This window comes from Eschrichtius robustus, chromosome 11 (genome assembly GCF_028021215.1).
Source record: "Eschrichtius robustus isolate mEscRob2 chromosome 11, mEscRob2.pri, whole genome shotgun sequence".
Taxonomy (NCBI): Eukaryota; Metazoa; Chordata; class Mammalia; order Artiodactyla; family Eschrichtiidae; genus Eschrichtius; species Eschrichtius robustus.
Genome location: NC_090834.1, coordinates 78,729,445 through 78,738,064, shown reverse-complemented (window position 1 = coordinate 78,738,064; position 8,620 = coordinate 78,729,445).

The following is an 8,620-nucleotide window of genomic DNA, read 5'->3' as shown; positions in this document are numbered from 1 at the left end:
AGCTTTTGCACAGCAAAGGAAACCATAAACAGGACGAAAAGACAACCCTCCAAATGGGAAAAAAATATTTGCAAACGAAGCAACTGATAAAGGATTAATCTCCCATATATACAATCAGCTCATGCAGGTCAATATCAGTAAAACAATCAACCCAATCCAAACATGGGCAGAAGAGCTAAATAGACATCTCTCCAAAGAAGATATACAGATTGCCAACAAACACATATAAGGATGCAGAACATCTCTAATCATTAGAGAAATGCAAATCAAAACTACAATGAGGTATCACCTCACACCAGTCAGAATGGCCATCAACAAAAAATCTACAAACAATAAATGCTAAGGAGGGTGTGGAGAAAAGGGAACCCTCCTACACTGTTGGTGGGAATGTAAATTGATACAGCCACTATGGAGAACATTATGGAGGTTCCTTAAAAAACTAAAAATAGAACTACCGTATGACCCAGCAATCCCAGTACTGGGCATATACCCTGAGAAAACCATAACTCAAATGAGTCAGGTAGCACAATGTTCATTGCAACACTATTTCCAATAGCCAGGACATGGAAGCAACCTAAGTGTCCATCAACAGATGAATGGATAAAGAAGATGTGGCACCTATATACAATGGAATATTACTCAGCCATAAAAAGGAATGAAATTAAGTTATTTGTAGTGAGGTGGATGGACCTAGAATCTGTCATACAGAGTGAAGTAAGTCAGGAAGAGAAAAACAAATACCGTATACTAACACATATATATGGAGTCTAAAAAAAAAAAAGTTCTGATGAACCTAGGGGCAGGACAGGAATAAAGATGCCAATGTAGAGAATGGACTTAAGGACACGGGGATGGGGAAGGGTAAGCTAAGACAAAGTGAGAGAGTGGCATGGACATATATACAGTACCAAATGTAAAATAGATAGCTAGTGGGAAGCAGCCGCATAGCACCAGGAGATCAGCTAGGTGCTTTGTGACCACCTAGAGGGGTGGGATAGGGAGGGTGGGTGGGAGACGCTAGAGGGAGAGGATGTGGCAGTATAAGTATACGTATAGCTGATTCACTTTGTTATTCAGTAGAAACTAACACAACAATGTAAAGCAATTATACTTCAATAAAGATGTTTAAAAAAAAGGTGTGAAGAGTGAAAAAAAATGAGAATGGAAAAAAATCTATAAATCTTGCTGAAAGGATGTCTGTGATTTACTGCTATCCAGAGGCTCAATTATAGGCTACTTTTTGAGAGTTATTAACTACAAATCATCCCAACAATATTGGGTAATTGCCTTAGAAAACCCAGCCTGTCATAGCTTGAATGTGTCTGCTTCCCATTCATAACCCATCATTTAAAAAAAGTTACAGTATTTAAAGGATAAACATAAAATATGAACTCTATAGTCCAATGAAATGATTCTCTGATCAAAATTGTAATTGTGTTTTAAATCTACAAAAAGTGGCACAGAGGGAGCCAGAAGTGTATCCCGGCAAGAGAAGATTTTGCTTTGACTTGCATTTTCCTCAGTTTCCCACCTGATTCCTTCTTCCCTCCAGAGAAATATGGATGGTGATAAGGAGCATAATGGCCAGCATAATGTGGTTGCCTAGTCATATCCCTTTAATCCAATTAGAAATCCATTCAGAGCCCCTGCTCAAGCTATCTATTGCAACCACTTTTCCTCAGTCAATTTGTGCTCAAATCCATCAACACCATTTAATGTGCCCTGCTGTTCAGGCCCATTCAGCGTCTTCTCTTCTCTGTTATAGTCTCTCAAGCATACACAGCAGCATACCCTCCATCACTTCTTGATAAGCTTTCCCGACAGCATTTTCTCTCTCTTCCCATTGTCTTTTATTTCTTCTCTTTCCTTCTCTCTTTTAATTATAGAAAAGGGAAGTGCTTATTATTTTTGAATTAAATAGAAGGAAATAGGTGATCTCTACAAACCCACTCTAATATTGTTTTAAAAATTGGACGGAAAATGGATGGGTATATGTTCTTTATTTTCGAAAATGTCACCCTTTTGTTCCTTTATCTTTCCATCTGATTTCAAGGCTTTGCAGAGAGCTTATGAATCCCTGCAGCCCAGATAACTTGGCAGGAAATACAGCTTTCTTGGCATTAGAAAGCACTGATATGTTGTGTACAAGAGATTATCATTGATGGGGAATTGGAAGATAAGAAGGGTTCTGACTACTAATTGGCTCTTTGACTCTGGGCAAGTTACTTCTCTCTGAGTCTCACTTTTCTCAGATGAATAATGAGGAAATTAGTCTAGATGAGTTGTTTTTGAATGGGCATCTTAAGGCATGAATTAAAGGAAGGGACAGGTGGTTTGGGCTTTGCAACGCCTATTATGGTTTCATTTGAAGAAAAAATCAAGACTGGGGAATTTTAAAAGTTCTTTTTAGTTCTGTAATCTACAATTTGAGAAGTCAGAACCAAAGTGATAACCATAATAACATTTGTTAATTTTGCCTCTTAGTTTATAAAGAATTTCGAATTCATGATGTAGCAATAAATGAAGACCACCTAAATGAGACCAAGCAAGGGTTATTTATTCAGAACTCACTATAGCTAGGAAGTCAGCCACCATCACTTATGCTTGGCAGAGACTCCAAGGCAGGTAGAGGAGTGTGGAAGCTTTATAGTAGAAAAAAGAGAAGGCTTCAAGTGGGCCCTGAAGGAGGCTGTTGGCCTGGGGAAGCTGTAGGTAGACTAAGTAGAAGTAGGGCATCATATGTGATTGGTTAGGGGCATATATTTGGCTTAAATTGATCCTAAGTTGGAAGTGGGGGCAAAATTTGGGGAAACTGTCAGTTATTGATCAATTCCTGATCATTTCAGGCTGATTTTTACATAGATTATTGTCTGGGTTCTTAAACTAGTTGTTAGAGATGTAGTCTGACTTCTTGAACTAGTTACTATGAATAGTAAGTTGGCTTTCTGGGCTGATTGCTGCAGGTTGTGGGTCAGAGTTCTATTTTTATGCAGTCTGGTTATTGTCCTTTTATATATTTAGTCTCTTAATGATTTCATTTGTGCTCCAAAACATCTCCAAAATGGAGATGACTGGCTTTTATTTTTCCTTCCCTCTGTTAATACTCTCCATTTGAGAGCTAGTTTTCAATCCAAGGCCTTTCTATGTAAAGCCCCTATCTATTTTATCTGTAAATCCCCTACCTCTGCTGGAATGTTTTTTTTCTTTTTCTTCGTAGTAAAGAAAATATAAGATGATTAAAAATGTCAACCTTGGGCTTCCCTGGTGGCACAGTGGTTAAGAATCCGCCTGCCAATGCAGGGGACACGGGTTCAAGCCCTGGTCCAGGAAGATCCCACATGCCGCGGAGCAACTAAGCCCGCGAGCCACAACTACTGAGCCTGCTTACCACAACTACTGAAGCCCACGTCCCTACAGCCCGTGCTCCACAACAAGAGAAGCCACCGTGATGGGAAGCCCGCGTACTGCAACGAAAAGTAGACCCCACTCGCTGCAACTAGAGGAAGCCTGCGCGCAGCAATGAAGACCCAAAGCAGCCACAAATTAATTAATTAATTAAAAAAAAAAAGTCAACTTTTCACACTTCCAACTTAGGTTGGAGGGAAACCTCGAACCAATATTAGCTGGTAGACTGCCTTCTGCCACCAATAGCGGCTCCCACAGAATCTGTGCAGCTCTGCTTTTGGCTACTAGGGTGTTCCAGATTATGCTGGCTCAATACTACTACCTGGGGTCCTTTGAAGCCAGCCTGCTACTGTCAGCTATAGAGCAGTGGAGACTTCTTTATAGGACGTGTGCAAAATCTGCCAGAGCTTCTCTAGTGGAGTCACCCTGCCTCTCCCTCCAGTGCCAGGCTTCTGGCTCTCCCCTTAAATTTTCTTTTGTCATGCCATATAACAGGACCAAGGTTTACTGTATCTTTTGGTTTCAGTGGAGCAACCAAAGGGCACCGTAATATCAAACAAGCAAGCAAGCAAACAAACCCAGAAACCTCATTTTGGTATCTCATTTTTCTTCAAGGCAGGATACAAACAAACCCTATTAGTGACCCTAGGTTGCATGATTATCGTCTGTTTGCACATGAAGATATTGAAAGACTTAAAGTCTCAAAAAAAAGTAGGTGGTCTTCAGAATTTGGGCCTCCTGGCTTTGGCTTGAATACATACACACCATTATACCACATTTCATCTTGAAATATGGTACCGTGATTGAAAGTGTCAGTCATACCTATTAGATAGATGGCAGGATAAATTCCAATTTATCTTCAGGCAGGAGAGAAAAATCTCACAGATTTTTTTGTACTTCCTTCTCTGGATTATCAAGGGAATCTTGTTTTGGGTTGAGCTAACTCAGTCTGCAGAACTCTTTGGATAAATTTATGTTCAGTAGCACCAGTAGAGATTTTTTAAAGACTGGTGACCTTTATCCTTTCATTATCTTTGAACTCAACTTGCAGATCTTCCTGTCCTGAGGGAACACCAGGGAAAGCCAGAGTCTTTCAGAATTTGCAAAAGAACCTCAAAAATATTGGCAAACTTATTCTCTGAATCTAGCTGTGTAAGAATTTCTCTACTAGTCAGGTAAACCTGTTTTTACTGATAAATGGAGTCATTAGGCAGGCTGCATGCTATAGTCTAACAATATAGCTTTTTGGCAATTTATTCCCTATGAATGGATATCGTGAACCTACTTCTTTGATGAAACACCTTGTGTTCTTGCCCATTGGTATTTACTGTTCTTGCTCAACATAATGTCTACATCCATGACTCCAAGCACATCTAAAAAAATATTTCAAGCACCTTCTTGTACCGGGCTATGTGTTATATATTATGGCTAAATTAACCCTATCTTTGAAGAGAAAATAATTCATGCCTTTTTTTCCCTGCAAGGAATACCCATATTCTTCACCTAGCATTCTCCTACTCATCCTTCAAGACTAGCTCAAATTACCTGTAACTTATCTGGGCCTTGTGCATAGATGTCCTAAGGTCAAGGTTTGGCATGACTCTTGACCTTCGGGCTTCCACCAAGGTCTTCACTACCTGAGTTAACTGTATATGTTAAATTTCTTCCCTATAAGACATAGTATAACCACCATCATTTTCAATTTCCACAGCTCTGACTAAGGGGACTGACTTTGTTTGGGACAAAGCATGCAGGAGTTCATGTCTAAAGACCCTGTTGAAACAAGGGAGTTTTTTTGCTAAGCAATTAAGAAGCAGATGGTAGTTCCATGATCCTAGTACAACATGCAAAAACAGAAGACCAGCCAAAAATTTAACTGAGTGAAAGAGACAGCCAAGAAGAGCCCTCCTAGGATTACACTCACCCCTGGGGATCTGAAAGGGTATGCACATACACCAGGCTGTATCACTCCGGACAATCAGAGTGGGATGAAGACAGATTTGAAAGAATTCCCTAAGAAACACACAGAACCATTAGCAAAGAGAGGAAGCCTCAAGGGGCTTTAACACAATATATTAACCAAAATTGTCTGGACATTATGATACTCTGAACCAGGGGCAATGCCTAGGAAGACAGGTTTAAAACTAGTCACCCTCATCCCTGGTGGTCTGGAGGACTGTGCATGTCCAAGGCTGAGCCCTCTTAGAAGTGACCGGAGAGGAAACTTCTAAGCTTCTAGTCTCTGGTTGAATGTGAGGCAAAATTGTAAGCTTTCTGAATTATAAAGTGATCTCCAAGCTACACACACATCCAAAAGTAATGAGTAAAAATTTAACTGACTAATTGTACTTCAGCACAACTTTCTACCAATAGGTGGCTTATGCTGACCTAGGGGCAAACCCCAGGAAGCCAGGCTAAAAGACATAAAGAAGGAAAACAATTCTGGGCAGGAACATCACAGGCCTCACATTGCAGGGGAAATCGGCTTCACAAAATTCATTCAGCCAAGTTACTAAATAAATAAACAAATGGACAAATGAACAAACAAACAAACAAGTTGCAGAGGCAAGGGGAATCTGTATATAACACAAAGTGCCTAGCACATTGCCTGGCTTATGTCAATCACTAGTTTTGAGTCAGACTGACTGAGATCTGACAGTGCTCTGTCACTGACCTGCTGTGTGATCTGTGCAAGTTGCTTCACTCCTCTGTGCCTCAATTTCCTGTAATTCAGTGATAATAGTAGCACCCATTTCATAAGATTTTTGTGAGGATTAAATTAATTGTGCATGTAAAGAACCAGCACATAGTCTATACTCAGTATTAACCATTGCCATCATTGAGTGTAGTTGCCTTGTTCTCCTCTGTTCTACTTACAATATGTGCTAGTTGCTGAGATTTCCCTAATAGATCGCTGTCCCTTTTGGATCGAGTGTTGGTGCTTTAAAAATGTCAATAGTTCTGGGAAGGTTTGTCTATGAAGTCATGGGCTCATTGCAGTAAACATGTCCATCATTTTATCATTGTCATAGATCACAAGGACCCAAAAGGAAGAGGATAACACGAAGGTAGAAAGATGGGAGCCAAGGACGTTAGTGGATGCCAAAATATAAATTACACTGGTTTTGCAATTTCACTTAGGGACAAGCCCTTTATGCTCATCCTAGTGGGATATAATAGAATTGTAGAAATGATTGACATTCAATTGCAAAGGTCAGTTCTCTGATTTCTTTGACACCCTATACCCTATTGTTTGTTGCTAGGTAAACTAATCCTGTGATTTATTTTTGATTGTGAATAGACATAAAGACGTACTATACCAACAGACCTCTTCAGAATGCTGCAGGATTATTTAGTTCAGCATTTCTTACAAGCCAAACGTTAGATCAACTTCACCATCCATGATTCCATTTGCTGGTATTAAATGCCCAAATCTACCAAGAGCTTTCCTGACCACAGAACAGGCCTTGCTAACAAATAAACTTAAATGCTTTATTGCAAAAGGAAAAATGCAGAGAAAAGGAAAGCTACCAATTTCCCTTATGCTCAGCTCAGGTAGAAAGGAAATGCAATTTTTTTCACTAGAATTTGGTTTCCTTGGTTTTAGCCAGAAATATGATAATAAATATAAATTGCCTCAGGACACATTTTTAAAAATCCCATTTACAAAGGTTAGCATTTGCATTACAATTTGAATAAGGTTCATAAAAAATAGCTTGATGTGCCGTATTTGTTTTCTTTTTGAAAACAAATTAGCCACTGTTTTCTGCTGTTAATTGGAGATTTATGTTTCCATAGAAGCCTTATTTCTTTTCTTATTCTCATATTTTATTAAACAAACAAGTAATTTTTCCTTTTTGTTCTTTTCATTTAGTAAGAACTATTCTAAAATTTTAAACATTCACAAAATAAAGTTAACAGAATGAGAGGCCCACAAATACATCTCCAAAACTCAAAAATTTATCTAGATTTTGTCATACTTGCTTCACCTGTCTCTTTCTATTCTTCTCATTTTTTTTTTCCTTGAAGCATTTAAAAACAAATCCCAGACATCATGTTATTTCAACCTACAGACTTCAATATGTATCTCTAAAACCTATGGGCATTTTCTTATATAACCATAGTAATGTTATCACACATAACAAAATTCATGCTCGTTTTTTGTACCATCTAAAACCTGATCTATAATCAAAATTTCTCCATTTTTTATTTTAAACTGATGGGTTGTTTAAATTAGGATCCAACTCAGGTCCGGTATTACATATGGTTCTGGTGAATCTGATCCTCTTTAATGCTGGAATAGTATGTCTCCTTTTTATTTTATTTTATTTTTTTATACTGCTGATTTATTTAAAAACAAAACCAAACCTGTATCAGTTGATCTGAAAAACATTCCACATTATAGATGTGTCTCTTTGCGTCTTCTGTCCTTACTATTTCCTGTAAACTGGAAGTAAGCTCTGGAGACTGACACTCCATTAGAATTAGGTTCAAACATTTTGCTAAGGATATTGCATAGATGACACTGTATTCTTATGTCCATCACACCAAGAGACACAAAATACTTGGCCATCTCCCCTCTGGTGATACTGATTTACCAGCCCTTTCAAGTTGTGACTGCTTCATCCTTCTATTGTTCTTTTCCCCATCAGCGTTTCATGGTTCCTGGCCCTAATAATCATTGCCAGAATCAATAATTGCATAGGAGGTTGCAAATAATTTTTTATACAGAAAAAATTTTTTCATATAATAGGGTGACTTAGGTAACCGGAAATATAATTCCTAGAGGAAAAGCATTTCATTGTTAAATTTTTAGAGAAAGGATTTGGTGTCTGTTACTTCTGTTATCACCAGTTAATTGGGAGAGGTGTGGTACTCTTTCTCTCTCCCCCTCTATCTCCTTCTCTCACATATCATCATGAATTTACAGATTTTTATATATGCAATGAGTTTGGTCAATTTCAATTATTCTTATTGATGCTTAAGTTGTATCTCTTTGTATCTTTGACCAGTAGAAGTCCCTCTATGTTGGATGCTGTGTCCTTTTGACCTGGCAAATAAGTCTGATCATCTCCTTGCTTTCTGGCACAAAGGATATCCCAGACTTATCAAGTATCTATGATTTCTCAAATCTGGAGCCAGCCCTTAACCACTGGAGCTCTCAGCTCTACCATCTGGGCACTAGATGAGCTCATTGTTCCTGAACTTTCTTTAT